The 17,965-nt window shown below is 38.1% G+C and overlaps 1 protein-coding gene across 7 annotated transcripts in view; it reads right to left on the bottom strand.

Moving 5' to 3' along the window:
* The window catches only part of LOC126376487 (A disintegrin and metalloproteinase with thrombospondin motifs 16), a 196,654-nt gene that overhangs the window by 156,050 nt on the left and 22,639 nt on the right, over positions 1 to 17,965 (bottom strand). Inside the window, exon 2 of one of the 7 annotated variants that reach the window (XM_050023904.1) lies at positions 4,486 to 4,541. The exons of the other annotated variants lie outside the window; for them this stretch is intronic. The gene's annotated coding sequence lies outside the window, so the exon portion shown is untranslated. The remainder of the gene's footprint in view (positions 1 to 4,485; positions 4,542 to 17,965) is intronic. 7 annotated transcript variants of the gene reach the window in all.

Here is a 17,965-nt window from a genome sequence, read left to right as displayed (position 1 = left end):
GGAGTTAAGTTTGATCGATGCCTGAAAGCTTAACATATGAAAATTACTGCGATCAATGTTTGCAATATAGTTTATATTTGAATTTATGGTTAATTAATCTAGAGGCTTTCCTATACCACCCGCGGAACCCTAAAACGATCATGTCGCAACGATTACGATGAGATTACAGTTATTACTGATACAACCTTTGAACTGGTAAAAGTCACTTTGTTGCAAAACTAATAATAATATATTATATATATAATAATATACACGACTTACTGATTGATTGCTTGTTTTTTTTGTCAATCTTTTTCGTGGATAAGAATACTTGACAACTGAATAGGAAAGCACACATGTCTACTCAGCTATCAGGATCATTTATTCAACATAATTATCGTAGGTATTTGCTAGAGTGATCCACCCTAGGCGACATAGTCACTTACCATCAGGTGAGATTGTGGTCAAATGCGACCTACGTTATTAAAAAAGAAAGATGGATAGATAGATGAAATGGTTTATTGAGCACAATGGACGCAAAATACAGAGATAAGGACAACATATATAGAAAAGCACAATAGGCGGCCTTATTGCTCATGCAGCTATTTCTAAAGAAAAAAAAAAGATACATTTCAAATGATACATGGCCGGACATATTTGTCCCATGCATCCTGAGAATTAGCCACGGATCGTCACGCATTGGGTGCCTCATGACGAGTACAGGCGTCATGGTAGACCTCGAAAGAGATGGCGTGACGACTTAGACGCCTGTCGGTTACTATTTACTGATGTAAGTAAGTAGTCGTTAAATGAGGCATATCAGGGGCCTTTAGCGGCTCAATAGTAACCCTGACACCAGTGTTGATGGGGTTGGTAATCCACCTCACAACCCACACGATATACGAAGAAAAAATAAAGAGAAGCAATAAAGGTAGCAACATAATTATGTACATAATCATCATCATCAGCCCATTAACGTCCCCACTGCTGGGGCACGGGCCTTCCCTATGGATGGATAGAGAGATCGGGCCTTAAACCATCACGCGGGCCCAGTGCGGATTGATGGTTATTAACGACTGCTAATGCAGCCGGGACCAACGGCTTAACGTGCCTTCCGAAGCACGGAGGAGCTCGAGGTGAAAACTTTTTTTTTGTGGTCACCCATCCTATGACCGGCCTTTGAGAAAGTTGCTTAACTTCAACAACCGGTACGGCACCGAGCTTCTCGGTTGTACATAATGCGATCCAAATATCAAGCAACAATTATTTTTATATACGCTTCTGTCATTACATTGTATTTTTGAATAATTATGTAAGTTCCCGAGTAATGAGAAAATAGGAAATTATCACGTCAAATGTCAACAGCGCCATCTATATTATTTACGGTGAACGTAGCTTGGAAAGTGCCTCATTATAATAGAAGTACACTGCGTACCGAATGTATAAATAACATTATAACGTAACACATCGATAAATAACTGACAGGTAAAATAAACCAATAAGAAAGAGATATGATTTCTTTTATTCTTATTCTTATTTGATATGAGCACATTACATAATTCATCTGTGGCACTTTATATAAAGTACGGTACCTACATAATTGTATATCAGAGCGCCAAGGAGAAAGATGCGATGTTAAGCGGGTAACCTGCAATATATTTCATCATGTTTATCTTATGTGACACCAATAAAAAAGTATTTTTTTTCTACCGGGAAAGAGTCCTAGCGCTCCCCATTTGTCCAGCCAAATACTGCATGCCCACACAAAAAACCCTGTTAACCCTTTCACGGGCAGAGACCATGGGACATTGATGGTTCATAATAGATAGTATGACACCTTGGAATCGGAACGTCATTAGACGTTGTCCTTGAAAGTGTTAAAAAGTCATGCTAAGAATAGCACTTCATCCAACATAGAACGGGCGTGAGTTCACATGCCGAAATGTTACACAAATTACATTACATTTGGTCCATCATTTTCGTGCTCACGCGCACCCATCTCATAATGATGTGATGTAACTCTCATTTCATGTATAATGATTACAATTTTCACCTAGCGTTTGTATAATTAAATAATTACGAAGGTAATTTCGACAATATTTTTTTTTAGTTATTGTTGTATCGTGCAGTGTGGGTTTTGACATAACACAAACTCACGACTATATCCCGATTGGGGCAGGCAGAGGTACCATCGCAAGACGAACTAAGTATCCACGCCTCACCGAGCTTTCTGTTAGACCAACGTGATAGGTGGTGAGCCGTATCGCCGTCTATAACGATTTTGTCATCACAAGCTTTATATAAAAGGTAGTATTCAAATGAGCATTTACTTTGGCCCAGCAGTGGGAGTGGGACACAACATAAAATCTCGTACCTCATCCAATATATTTTCACATCATCACTAATTTAAGAGCCACGCTCTTGTAGGTGTAACATTCTCCATTCTTATCTATCAAAGACCAATTCCTTCACCTCATAAGACACGACGTTCGCCTTCTCTTTAATCTGTTACATGTTAGCTCTTCTTGGTCTTCCCCTTCCTCACTTGAGGACAGAAGAGGCAAGATGATTGGACACTTAATAAGACATGACGAATTTATTAAAACATCATAGAAGGGAAGAGAAGAATATATTTTCTAATTCGCCAGAAAGAAAAATATTTTTTTTTTTATATTTCAAATTATTTTTAACCATACCAAAGACTTAATGACAAAAAAACAAACAACAATATAGAATGACCCGATAAAATAAATACCTAGTGATGTGCACAATTTTCGGTATCGCACCCGTTGAACCAAATAAACCGGTTACGAACAACGTAACGGTACGTAACAGGTATCGCTATTGAGTAACCGATATAACCGTTCCGGGACGTAGCGTCCAAAGTGGCATATAACTTGCCACGGTCCACTCATCCTATTACGTCACTAGTCACTAGTTGCATTCTAGACACACGTTAACGGTAAAATTTCGGTATTACCGGTAAATCGGATTTGTGATTCGATTATGTTGATTTGCGTTCGATGTTCAAAGTAGTGGTACATAAGTGAATTAGGTTTAGGTGTAGATGATAATTATTTAAAATAAATAAACATAAACAGCAACAGGTTTAATAAAAAGCAGATAAATTAAACCATGTGAAAAAAGCATGTAAATATTTTTATAGTCACATCATCACTAATTTAAGAGACACGCTCTTGTCGGTATAGCATTCTCCATGCTACTTTTTTAGGGAAAAATAGGGCAGTGGTTTCCCTTTTCGCGCGCTCTTGGTTTTCTTCGATTTTTACAGTAATGGTTATAAATATACGAGATTTTTATCCTAGATTAATCGCTTTAAGTATAACAAAAAATTAAACGATTGAGTATTAACTGATGTTTACTTAGCGAGGAGACAAACCCATGTCGCGTTTAGCAAAATACTTCTTAGCGTACCTATAAAGTATACCTATTTACGTTTTTCAACAAATAAATTAAAAAATAAAATAGTTACCCACTCGTTGTGAAATTTAAAAAAAAAATGCAAACAGAAACGCGCGAACAATTGCAAATTCTACGCGTTTATTGATTTTACAGTTAAGAAATTGTGTTGACATTTTAAAATTCACGGTCATGTAACTGAAATAAAAAATATAATATAATCGCGTTTAATTAAAATGGCTCTTGAAAAAAGTTGAAAAAAATAAACAGTTTTTTCTTTCTTGCAACATAGGCTATAATAAATAGAAAAAAAGTACAAAACATGACACTAACCAACCCGCAATAGATCAAGTAGGTATCAAGCAGGTAGGGTAGGTAGGTAGGTAGTATAAATGAAGTAGGTACCTACCTGACCGGGTGAGAGCCGCGCGCCTCATTTGTCCGGCCAAGCAATTAATGCCATTTGCGGCAAATCTACAATAAGTTGCGTCAAAAAAGGTACCTTGTGCTTGTCGAAAACCCCCTTCGGTTGGTGAGTTACGTGGTTAGCGGTGAGACGTACTTATAGGCTATTATGTATCGAGTGCTATTAAGTCATTGACTCTCCTATCAGATATAACATCAACGTTAGATACTATTAAAGATTGGCTTTCTTTTATAATTGCATTAATCCAATTACTCTGTGTATCGTACAGAGAACTTAGTTCAATGTTTACCCCATTTTTACTTCAGCGTCCGCTAACCAAACATAAAACTATTGAAATGTTCGTTTTTTATAGAAGCTAAGGACTAATCTGACCTTCCAACCTGCAGGACAAAGAACCCTGATGTCGCGGTTATTATTGAGCCGCCTAAGACCCCTGACATGTTTCATGTAACGACTACGTGCTTACGGTAAATAGTAACCGAGACCAACAGCTTAACGTGCCTTTCGAAGCACGGACCACGAAGTGATGTCTGTGATATGTTCTTACCGGGATCCGAACCCGGCTCGTGAGCCTAACGCTCAACTACTGGACCACGGAGGCAGTTAATGCAATGTCCTGATCAAGAAGAAGCAAATATCTCACAAAGTGATTTATTTACCAATGTCCCCACCAGGAATCGATGATCACGATGGCTGTTGCCCCGGCTATGCTTATCTACAGCAAAATAATATTACAATCACGGGATAGAAGAAAGAGGATGAAAAGGCCCTAACGCGCATTGTGTATGAGAACCGCTGTCGCCGGTTCGACCCCGCTCCCTTTTACTACTACTTTAGCAAACAAATTTAACTACGGCAACTCTACTGCTTCTCAAATTCCATAGCCACATTATTGGCAATGTATATTTTATGCGATAGAATGAAATTTTATCATTACTTTTCGTAAAATACTGCATACAAAAGTATTTTTTTTTTATCGTCATCATCAGCCGTTCGACGCCCATTGCTGGGCATAGGCCTCCCCCAAGGATCTCCACGACGATCGGTCCTGCGCTGCCTGCATCCAGCGGCTTCCCGCGACCTTCAACAGATCGTCGGTCCACCTTGTAGCGGGCCTACCCACTGAGTGTTGTCCAACACGTGGTCGCCATTCTAGAACCTTTCCGCCCCAGCGGCCATCGGTTCTCCTCGCTATGTGTCCTGCCCACTGCCACTTCAGCTTTGCAATTCTCCGAGCTATGTCGGTGACTTCAGTTCTTCTGCGGATCTCCTCATTTCTGATTCGACCGAGCAGGGAAATACCGAGCATAGCTCTCTCCATTGCCCGCTGAGCGACACCAAGCCTCCTCACGAGACCCATACTAAGCGGCCACGTCTCACTGCCGCATTTTTTTGAAAAATAGCCTTATACTAAGGTTTTTAGCTTTTTTGTGATAATGAAGGTTCTCCTTGCATGATAGCCGATATTAGATTTTTTACTCTGCAGGTTATAAAGCACAAGACCACTTTTTAATATATTATCGCGGAGCGCCGTGAGTCGTAAAGTATGCGGACAAGGGAAATGCAAAGTTGAAGTACTTATGAACTATTTGCTCGTACTTGTTTGGCGCGCGTTTCACGCTCACTTGGCCCTTCCAATCTCTTTCTTCTATTCCGTAATTACAATGTTACTTTTCCGAAATTTTTATTAAGAAATCTGTCTATTGGACACAGTTTGCTCTGACATTTCTTAAGAGCAAGCTGTATTTTTTTTTGTGAACACAGACAATAGATGGAAATCTATTGCGTTTTATTACAATATTTGAGATTGTCAAAGTAATTTATTACTATTTCAGGGTGTAACAGCCACATCGCTAAAGTTTGTCACACTTTTAGTGCATTTCGTAAACTATAGAGTGTTGAAACTAACTAACTAGAACTAACTAACTTAATAATTAGTTAATCTGAATAACTGACCGTGAACTAGAAGGTTTACGGTTTTGTAAAATTATTAGAAACCGTAATTTATGGGTCAAACGGGTTTCAGGTTTCGGAATCGTGCTTAACAACGATTTTTTTATTTCAGAACTAGAAAATGTTTATTAAGGCTAAGACTATAGATATCGTGACAAATTCATTAATTTACTTAAAGTCTAGAGCCGAAAACTATCTAGCTCAGCCTACTTTTTTGCGACTGAATTCCCTGAGAATTATTTGAGAAGACGCCCGGAGTCTACGGCACCAGATCCTCAGGCATGTCGTCGTTTTTTCGTCGATCGTATCGTATAATACGTTCGGGACGATTTAATACATTCATCATCATCAGCCATACGACACCCACTGCTGGGCATAGACCTCCCCCAAGTATCTCCACGACGATCGGATCGATTTAATACATTAATCACGTATTTTTATTTATTGATTTGTTTACAAAATAATAAACTTAAAGCTCACATCATCACTAATTTAAGAGCCACACTCTTGTCTATGTAGCATTCTCCATGCTACTTTTTAGGGAAAAATAGGGCAGTGGCTTCCGTCTTGCCTTCCGCCCAGCAGTATTCTGTCTGACGCGAGGGGGATGGCGCCCAGAAGTTCATTCAGCGCTTATTGCTATCGACCCATTTGGGCTGATTAATTCTTTCAAATATAATCCCCTAAGCTAAGATTCGCACCCAACTGGCCACCCTGTTGTCTTAAATGTTGTACCGGGTAAGAGCCCTCAGCACTCCTCATTTGTCCAGCCAAGTAGTGAAAGCCAAATGGGGCAAATCTACAATAAGTCACGTCATAAAAAATCACTTTAAAGTCTGCAATATACTTTTGTTAAAACATTTCTCAGGCATCACGACATTAGATAACAAATGACAACCACTCCTTACTATACTATAATTCTACAATAAACCATTTCGCAAAAAATATCAATAACACGGTGGCATTACAGCAGTCAAAGAAACTTAACAACAATTTTCTAAGAAAAAAATAGTTCGCGATCACGTAAAGTTATTGGCGACGTGACCATCGACGATTTGGCAAACGATAAGAGCGCTGGCGCGGGCGCACAATTGCACAGAATTGCAGATAGACCACTTTCGATAAGTTATGTAACATTCGCTAACATAGTTTGAGAATTCCCGCGAGATTTCGTACAGATAGCGCTGTTTATTATTTACTTCTAGTCTTGTAAATACTTGCAACAAATGTCTTTTTAATAGTAACTATAATTATGTGACGTGTTGCTAATTAATTAATGTGATTCATTCAATTTGATATAAGTCAACGAAAACAGAACAAAGAGACAGAGATGGACATTTTGGATGGACATTTTCAACTTGAGCCCTTGCGGAAACGCAGGAACGCCGCGTGGGCCGCGAATTACCTATATCAAAACCTTCGACCAATAGACGTAGTGAAGGCTATCTATGTAAACGGATGTCATACGGCTACTTTTTAAAATTTATTTATTTATTTACAAACTAAAAAGATTCAGTACGATCTACTCTGAACCGGCGTGCGTGTATGAAACGATTGATGAATGTGGAGGAAGCAAGCGAAATGTGTCAGGATCGAAGCAAATGGAATTCCATAGTCTCTACTTATCCCAGTGGGAAATAGCCGTGAGTTTATGTATTTACATACATGTATTGGTCGAATCGATATAATTCGGGCCACGTACGGCGCGGTAGCGATGCGAACCCTGCTGAAGTTTGCAATTCTATTGCGAGTTGATGGAGAAACAACAATACTCGGGTAAAACTGTTTTAGTAAAGATAAATAAATCATAACATAACATAAACAGCCTGTATGCGTCCCACTGCGCTGCTCCACTGCGGGTTGGTGGAGGTATTAGGGCTAGTAGCCAGGGAGCACACGGAATCATCTTACTTTTTCAGACAATCAGGTGATTCAAGCCTGCAATGTCCTTACCTAACAAACGACAGTCTCACAAAGTGATTTTGACAATGTACCCATCGGGAATCGAACCCGGACCTCCAGATCGTGAGTCCAACGCTCAACCACTGGACCACGGAGGCCGTTAAGGGTTTTAGTAAAGTTAAATGAATGTCAAAAGTCAAAAGTACTTCGGTAGGGCCACGCAAGGGCCGGTATTTCGGCACGCAGTGTTTGACTTTGCGCAAATCTTATTACGTGTACAAAGTACCGGAGTCATATTGCGACATTGCTTAGTGCACATCTGTCAGGGCGCGTGGGCACAGTGGCCATTGCTAATGCATAACACACGTTGGCATTAAACCGTCGATCATCAATACTTATCATATTATAAATTCAAATTCAATATTGGCTCCGATTCCTACAGATACCTCCTAAATTTATTTTAAATTATCGTCATTTTCTTCTTCGCCGAAAAGGAAAGAGACGGATGATTGACAACTGTTAATTTTAGAATGAAAGAATAACCCGGCGAATAAAGTAGGCATCTCGCTCATATGCAATCCGTTTAACGTGTGCTGTCAACTTAATTCTGTCCAGTTCTGTTCTGTTTTATAAATTTTCCTCTTCGGCGGATCTCTTCTTCTTTGCGAGTCGATGGCGATCGAAACTAAATTTTTGCTGACCAATAATTGGCCACGCTTACGGCATTGTCAGTGGCTTCGAACAGGTCTTTAATAGTGCAGGTTAGGGCACTTAGGACAGCACAAAATGTGAGCCATAGTTTGTGGTGATACTCCACACTCGCAATCGGCGGATAAGAAAATGACAGGTATAATTTAATATATACAACTTTAAAAATAAATGTTGTTGTTTTGGTGGGAAATAGGCGTGAGTTTATGTGTATGTATGTATATAACTTTATCCACCTTACAAATAAAAATGTATGAAAGTTGAATCCAATTGTCGTACAATTTGACTGAACTTTGCTTGGCTATCAAATGCTAAACCCACGTTCATCCCTGGTTTATTTTTTATGTGTAAGGTGGTAAGAGTTTAAATTCATTCATGTTTGGGTGATAAATAACTGAAGTCACGTAGTTTCCTAGATCTCTTTCGGTTATGGTTATGGGACTTAAACATAGGTGGTTAAGAGTGGCTGTGTATACTTATAAAGAAGGACTTTCCAATCGACGTTCCCCAAACACACGATAGATGGCGTTGTTCACCATTAACGCGATAATTACTTATTTTCGCATTGTTGGGGTACATAATTATTCATAAATTTAATATAATGGCAGAAGCATACATAAAACTAATTGTTGCTTGATATTTGGATCACATTATGTATAGAATGATGTTGCTACAGTATGTAGTATGTATCTTGTTAAGGAGCTCAGTGGCGCAGCGGTAAATGCGCTCGGTTTGCGATTGTTGAAGTTAAGCAACTTTCGAAAAGGCCGGTCATAGGATGGGTGACCACAAAAAAAGTTTTCATCTCGTTCTCCTCCGTGCTTCTGAAGGCACGTTAAGCCGTTGGTCCCGGCTGCATTAGCAGTCGTTAATAACCATTAATCCGCACTGGGCCCGCGTGATGGTTTAAGGCCCGATCTCCCTATCCATCCATAGGGAAGGCCCGTGCCCCAGCAGTGGGGACGTTAATGGGCTGATGATGATGATAATGATTTTGCTACCTATATTGCTTTATTTTGATCAGGATAATAATGGGTTGAAGTTGTAACTGTACCTTGGTGTAATAAAAAGGGTCATCATTTGTACCCAAAAACAAAGATAAAAGATGCATATGTCTGTTATCTATGAAATTAGAAGTTGAAACGAAGAAAAAACTTAACAACGCCATCTATCGTGTTATTGGGAAACGCAAATTGGAAAGTCCCTTATTGTCGATAACGTATTGTCCACAACGCGGTTTGAATTAAGTATGTCCATAATTTACTTACCTACTTATTTTATTAATTACACTGTGATCATCGTTAATTATCAATGCAATTTAAGTCCACAGCAACATTTTCATTTCACAACATCGGATGTAACTTACCTGTAACAAAACAAAATAAATAAAATCAATAAATAAGAACATAAAAAAGAAAAAAATAACATATTAACACTTTCAAGGACAGAACGTCTAATGACGTTCCGAACCCAATGTGTCATATTACCTATTATGAACCATCAATGACCCGTGATCTCTGTCCGTGAAAGGGTTAAACTTATGAATGTGGATAAATATAGAGGTAGGGAGGGGATATGTGTGTGAAAGGTGTGAGTATGGAGAAGACGACTGGCGGAAATGAATGGAAGAGGGATACATGTTGTGGCGACCACACACAGAGTGGGAAAACGGCAGGATGGTGATGACCTATGGTGACGGCGCCCCTCTGCCTACTCTTTCGGACATACAGGCGTGATGCTTTTATGTTATGTTACGCATAAACGTATTTAACTGTCGTTAATTGGAGATAACACAGCCTCCGTGGTCTAGTGGTTAGAGCGTTAGGCTCGCGATCTGGAGGTCCGGGTTCGATTCCCGATGGGGACATTGTCGGAATCACTTTGTGAGACTGTCCTTTGTTTGGTAAGGACTTTTCAGTCTTGAATCACCTGATTTTCTGAAAAAGTAAGATGATTCCATGCTTCGGAGGGTACGTTAAGCGGTTGGTGCCGGCTATTAGCCGTAAATCACCTCCACCAACCCGCGGTGAAGCAGCGTAGTGGAGTATGCTCCATACCCTCTCCGGTTGATTGAGGGGAGGCCTGTGCCCAGCAGTGGAACGTATATAGGCTGTTTATGAATTGGAGATAGCGTATTCAGAATAAGCTTCCAGTGAATACAAATAAAATACGTAATATTTTTAACGCACGCAAAGCGTCTCGCATAATTGGGTCTTATAGATTCAATTTAAATTATGAAATTCTACGAAGGAACGCACGTTAAGCCATCGGTCCCGGTTACTACTTACTGAAGTAAGTAGTCGTTACATGAGCCATGTCAGGGGCCTTTGGCGGCTCAATAATGACCCTGACACCAGGGTTGATGGGGTTGGTAATTCACCTCGCAACCCACACTATAGAAGAAGATGAAATTTTGATTACTAAATAAAGACAGATCTAAATCTAACGAAAGACAATTTCTTTTTTCTATTTAATTTATTTAAATGAACTAATTTTCATTAAGAAATCCGTAATAATAAGTCCGACATTTTATCACGTTTTTCTATGACATCACAGTGTGCTTTTTCATACAAATTCCATAGTGATTTCAGGTTTTGACGTTTAGTAAAAAGTAACTGATTTGACTAGTTGGAAATTAGCCTATTCCTGCCGCGTCTAACCGCTATCATGTGTTTCTTACTTTTACATCCGTTGTGCAAGTATAAACAATAACAGTGTCCAAACCGGAATCATTACTTAAAGCCAACGTCTATTCGCATTGTTTCGCTACTTTCGTTATTTTATTTTCAATCGCGATAGCGAAGAATAATAAAATATCAATTTTGTAACTTATATTAATGGTCACTTATTCCCGTTTGTAATCAGAATCGATCGAGGCGCTTCGAAATCGATTGCCAAAATTGATCGATTATTTGTTTGTTGAATAACTACTGTTATTAATTGTGTTGACTCGTGGCTTATCTTTTTGACTAAGTACTGTTTTTTTTTTGTCGACTACTGATTTATTAAGTAATTTAATAATGCACCGCCATGACATGTTTTTATCTTTAAATTGAAAATGTGTAATTTAGCACGTTAGAAAGGACTAGCTTCAATGTATGAGAATGTGAAATTTTCCTTTAAATCTGTCTGTCTTGCAATCTTTGAGGACCAATTATTTTGTTTTTTTTATTAAGAGTTTTTTTTTCATATTTCTAAAAGCCTATTAAATGGAGCAGTTTTTAGGAATACCTTCAGGGTCCATGACTAGCTCATTTGTTTACTCAAGGCGAAGTTTTGTAACAATTTTGGTCAAATTTTCACTTTTTCGCAAACATTTTTTATCCTTTTATTGGCTGTTTTTATTTTTTAGCTAGTGGTCCACTTTCTTAAAAGAATTATTAAAAAAGAGATAGCGACGAAATAATGAATTCTGAAGTAAGAAAAAAAATCTTGACAAAAGTACAGAATGGATCAAATCTCCTAAACCGTAAATAATCGCTAAACATACATAGGGGTGTTTCTGATAGCCAATGACCACCTGTATCTAATTTTTCATTTTGAACGTGAACCTCTGGGCCACCCTGTATAGGCTAGACTTTCAACGTTAAATATATTCATACAGTCTTTTTCTTTTAAATTCCGACCTGACTTTCTAAACAACTTAGTACCTTTCTTATTTGCGAAATGAATAGAAAATGTCTTCGCCATATGAATGTATAAGCGTATTTAGTTTTCAAAATTTGACGCATAAACAGTTGCATTGTGCAGTTGAATGAACCGTTGCTAATGCGTTTAAAACGCTGACACTTTTAACGAAAAATATATTTTTCGCCTTCTATCGTGTGGGTTGTGAGGTGGATGACCAACCTTAGCAACCCTGGTGTCAGGGTTGTTATTGAGCCACCAAAATATCCCCGCTGATATGGCTCATGTACAAACGTATGACTTACCAATTAGTAAGTAGTAACCGGGATCAACGGCGATTTTTTTAATGTTTTATTATATAAGCTGTTGGTGTACCTTTTTTATAATAAATATTACCTACATAATCTTTTTTGATTTTTAGTTTTCGATTTGCCTTATAGATGATATGCCTCAGAATACATTCACTACTTGGCCGGGCATATGGGAAGCATATGGGGCTCTCACTTACTAAAATAAATAGCTAATCTCAAAGTAACCTCTAACAAGACCCATCAAAAACACGTTCCGGGAATCAAACCTTGGTACTGGTTTAGTAATCTAAGCAATAGCTATTTGCGACATGTCCTGTGAATAATTAAACTGTAAATTTACTGCTTGCAGTTATATTAAATCGTCAATTACGAACGAACTCGGTGACCCGAATAAACTGGATTACTTTAAACGAGAGTAAGATTAATCAATTACAAATTAATGGTAAATAAATAGTCAAATGAATCATTGATTGATAATGGATGATGAATGTCAGTGATTGTCGAATTTGTTTTCGAATTCGTTTTTGGATCGTAAATGATTATCACGTGCTCAACGGTGAAGGAAAACATCGTGAGGAAACCGACATTCCCGAGAAATTCATTTTCGGAGGTATGTAACCTAACCTGTATTGGGCTGGTTTTCCCGCGGGTTGGAAGGTCAGACAGGCAATCGCTTCTGTGAAAAACCGGACCTGTCAAATCGTCAGGTTAGGTAAGCGGACCCTGTGAAAAACGGGATAATGCGAAATCATGGTTTTTGTTATTCACATCAAAGCAAGTTATCTAAAAAGCAACATTGTCAAATAGCAATATTGCTTTTTTAGGTGAATTGCTTGTAAAAACAAGACCTCCAGATTATGTGGGTAACGTTACAGCCAATCTAAACATACCAGGGCTTAGACCAAGAGGACGACCAAAAACAAGATGGGCGGATGTGGCCAAAAAGGACCTGTGTATGTGCAATGTCTCCGAGAACGACACGTCCGATAGAGCGAAGTGGAAGAGAAGTACGAAGAAGGCAGACCCCACCATCAGATGGGAATAATAAATGCCAAGGAGAGAGAGAGGTGAATTGCTTCTATGTGGTCTTTTTAACTACCCAGATCATTTATTAGGCAGCTACAATGAACAACATCCAATTATTTTGCAAGAGCGTTGGCTTCATAACTTGCATTATTACTTAGAAATTCCCACACCATTAACACCTATAATGAACGCGCAGACAATACACTAAAATCCTTTTATGTAGGTATACAAATATAGGAAAATCTTTTTTGCTTCGTGCAAAATTGCCTGCTATTGAAATAAAGATATAAAATGTGTGAGACGTTTTGAAGAAATAAGTTGGTAAGACCTCTTCTTTTGATTGAAATGCATATAATAAATATACCTACTATCGCGGAGCTCCGTGCGTTGTAAAGTTTGCGCACGAGTGGAGTGCAAAGTTGAAGTACTTATGAACTATTTGCTCACACTCGTATAGCGCACGAAACGCGCGATTTTTCATGATCACAAACGTTTCAAAATTGTCTAATACATTTTTATTTAACGTCAATTCATTCTTTTAATTTAATTTCATTTACAAAACAACTATTTGCGAAACAATCCCAATGCTTATCTAATTTCTTTTAAATTAAATTAAAAATTGCGTGTCAAATAAAACTAGATAGAATAACTTGAAAAGAGCAATTACGTTCAGTTATATAATTGACCACAGTATAGCTCAAACCAGTTATACCACTTACCAACAATAGGCAGTTTAAGTATTTTGGAAGTACAATCGAATTTTAGTATAGATGAATCAAATTTAGTAATTCAGATGTCGACAAATTTAGTTGTTTTTTTCACGACAATTTAACGGTTAAATTGTGTTATTTCTTTTACAGTTAAAATCATAGTTATCGTTATGAAAAAAATGTCTCCTACGCACTGTATAAATCATCTGGAAAAGATGTATGAGTCGTGATAATAATCACAGAAATACTTTTCCAATAAATAGGCAATAGACACCATAGAATAAGGAATAATACTACGTACAGAACGGCTCAACGTACGTACGGAACGAACTCTCCGCTCTCCACTGGTGGCTCAGCTAGGTTTACCTCACCAACCAACTCCTCTCCTGCCATTTTTCAGTCTTTGTAAATAAAAAAATATTAGAAATTACCCTTTCTTTCACAACGGAATTATTTTATTTATTTTTTAATTTTTAAGTACTTATAAGATTATTTACTGAAAATTAAAATGTTATTTTTACCTATGATATATCTGCACATGTTAAACTTGTAATTCATTGTTAGTAATCTACTTTAAATTTATTTTTGTTTTATATATAAGAAACTGTGCATATATACCTTTCAAGCTTTTCTATTTAGAGATGCATTACGATACTTATTATTACAAAAAATAACAGTTACATAACACCCACTTAATGCATTTAAGGCAGCCCTAGTTTTAAGTCACGAACTCATCTGACCATTCCAAATTACACTCTGTACCTGATAAAATAAGTAACAAACTGCTATAAAGAGATATTAGGATGGTAATGTCAAATTTTGACCGCAGAATCTCTTACACAATGGTTATGGGAACTTTTGCAAGCGTCTAAACTTTTTAAATGGTACTGAAGATGTAAGATATCTACTTCCTGTTTCCAATGTGCAACTGTCACGAAATGAAACTGTAATTGGGTCGTGTACTAGGTTCAAGATAAATTATGAAATTGTGATTACTAAATAAAGACAGACCGAAAACTAACCAAAAACATTTTCTTTTTTCTATTTAACTTATTTATGCATTTTAATCAAGAAAAACATAATAATAAGTTCGATATTTTGTCATATTTTTCTATGACGTCACAGTGTACTTTTTCATACCAATTCCATAGTAATTTCGTGTTTTGACGTTTAGTAAAAAGTAACTGATTTGACTGGTTGGAAATTAGCCTATTATGTCGAAAGTAGTTGACATGATGTTGTAATATATTCCTATGATAAACGGCATAGCGCTAGGGAGATGATGAAAATGGAGAATGCTACAGCGACAAGAGCGTAGCTCATAAATTAATGATGATAAGAAGCGCTGTCCGATAGAACACCCCGGAAACTTCATACAAACAATTTCGTTTTACACAGACACGACACATTGACGTTATAGTACACGCGCATCTGTGTGTGTGTGTGTGACGTCTGACGCCATGCGCTTGAAGTGTAAACCATGTCCGAGGGGGGTGAGGTAAACCTAGCTCAGGCGCTGGTGGTGAGCGGAGAGTTCTTCTATCGTGTGGATTGTGAGGAGAATTACCAACCTCATTAACCTTGGTGTCAGTGTTATTATTGAGCCGCCAAAGGCCCCTGACATGGCTCATGTAACGACTACTTACATCAGTAAGTAGTCACCGGGACCAACGGCTTAACGTGCCTTCCGAAGCACGGATCATCTTACTTTTTTGACAATCAGGTGATCAGCCTGTAACAGCCAAACTAGGGATCACAAAGTGATTTTTTTTGTGATATGTCCCAACCGGAATTCGAACCCGGGACCTCCGGATCGTGAGCCCAAACGCTCAACCACTGGACCACGGAGTTGCCGTCCTGTACGTAGTATTATTCCTTATTCTATGCCGATAACTGGGTACTATGACTATGAGTTTTATGAAGATAGCTCATTGTACCTATTGTATAGTATTGGACAAGGTGTGAACACAGATAAACCAGTAGTTGACAAACAAATGACATATCGGTACAAGCCATTCCGTTAAGTATACCCGAGAAAAACTCTCGAATAAACAAGTCATTGCACTATGAATGGTTGTTCGAAACGTGCACATAAGTGTTGGTTATAACCGTGTTGTTTTGACATAAGGTATTAATCTGGTATTTTTTAACACTTAGAGCATGTGAGCACAGTCGGCTCGACCGTTATAGATTTTGATACGGCTCACCACCTATCACGTTGGTCTAACAGAAAGCTCGGTGAGCTGTGGGTACTTAGTTCATCTTGCAGTGGATGTACCTCTGACTACCCCAATTGGTATACAGTCGTGGGCTTATGTTATGTTGCTGTTATGTTTTGAACACTTAGAACATGTATTATACTGAGAAAAGCATGTGCAGTAACAAGCCTGTCTGAAGTCTGTACATACATACATACATACTCTCGCCTATTTCCCACCAGGGTAAGCAGAGACTAAGAAATTATACTTGCTTCGATCTTGACACACTTCTCTTGCTTCCTCCGTTTGTTTTGTAGATTTATCCTCTTCTAAAGGGTGTTTAAAGTTAAGATATTTTAGGATAATAGGATTACGAAAGCAGTGTTATAAAGCGAAGGTTGGTGGTAAGACTGGCAGAGGAAGACCTAGAAGGATGTACATTGACCAAATTAGAAATGTCTTTAGCAAAGGTTCAGCGAAATCTACTCTGAACCGGCGTGCGTGTATAAAACGATTGATGAATGTGAAGGAAGCAAGAGAGTGTGTCAGGATCGAAGCAAATGTAATTCCATAGTCTCTGCTTACCCCGGTGGGAAATAGGCGTGAGTAAATGTGTATGTGTAAAGGGCATTTAGGACGTCGTCTACTTGACTTTAGAAGTGCATGTAACTTTTAGCAATACATTTTTCGTTCCGGTTAATTTGCCATAATCCGTAACTACCTACGTACCTAAGTACAACAAAAAATATCAAAACAATATAATTAAAAGATGCACTTTTTACGTGGCATGATATCAAATCCGTTATTTTTTACTATGTTCAATGACGCGATATAAAATCGATCAACTACATATTTAACTTACCCAGGCATGCAAACAGAATGCATCATTCTAAGATTTATTTCCGGCCCAAACCGTATCATCCCCCAAGCATTATCCCGTTTTTTCACAGGGTCCGCTTACCTAACCTGACTATTTGACAGGTCCGGTTTTATACGGAAGCGACTGCCTGTCTGACCTTCCAACCCGCGAAGGGAAAACCAACCCAATACAGGTTAGGTCACATACCTACGAAAATGCATTTCTCGGGAATGTGAGTTTCCTCACGATGTTTTCCTTCACCGCTGAGCACGTGATAATCATTTATGGTCCAAACATGAATTCAAAAAAAAATCAACAATCTATGGTTTAGGCCTGCGCTAGATTCGAACTTGCGACCTCAAGTGAGAGTCAAGCGTTTTACCAACTGGGCTACCACGGCTCCCAACCCAAACCATAATTATATAATTAATTAATCCAATAAATGACGTTACTTTTTAAAAAAAGAAAGGAGTATAAATTCTATATAAAAAAATGCACAAAATGTTCTTGCTAGCATAATAACGCCTATATTTATTTTTCTAATAGGTCGATGTACCATTGACAGTTATTTCATGAGTAGGTATATTTACCTAACATGAATCAACGGTACACGGAAGTATTTTTGTATATTTTATTTCGAACTGTAATTTATATCTTTAAGCATGCGCATACAATACCGTTTGTATAGAAAGGCATATTATTAAGACATTATACATTTTTGAAAGAATTAATCGACCTTAATGGGCCGCTCTATAAGCGCTAAATGTGAGAAATCTTCGACCACGCTAGCAGGGTCCGTATTAAATTGGGTAAAGGTCGGTATCGAAGTCAAAAACAATGAACCA

The sequence above is a fragment of the Pectinophora gossypiella genome, chromosome 21, assembly GCF_024362695.1.
Source record: "Pectinophora gossypiella chromosome 21, ilPecGoss1.1, whole genome shotgun sequence".
In the NCBI taxonomy this organism is placed as follows: domain Eukaryota; kingdom Metazoa; phylum Arthropoda; class Insecta; order Lepidoptera; family Gelechiidae; genus Pectinophora; species Pectinophora gossypiella.
This window is presented reverse-complemented; position numbering and strand designations above follow the sequence as displayed.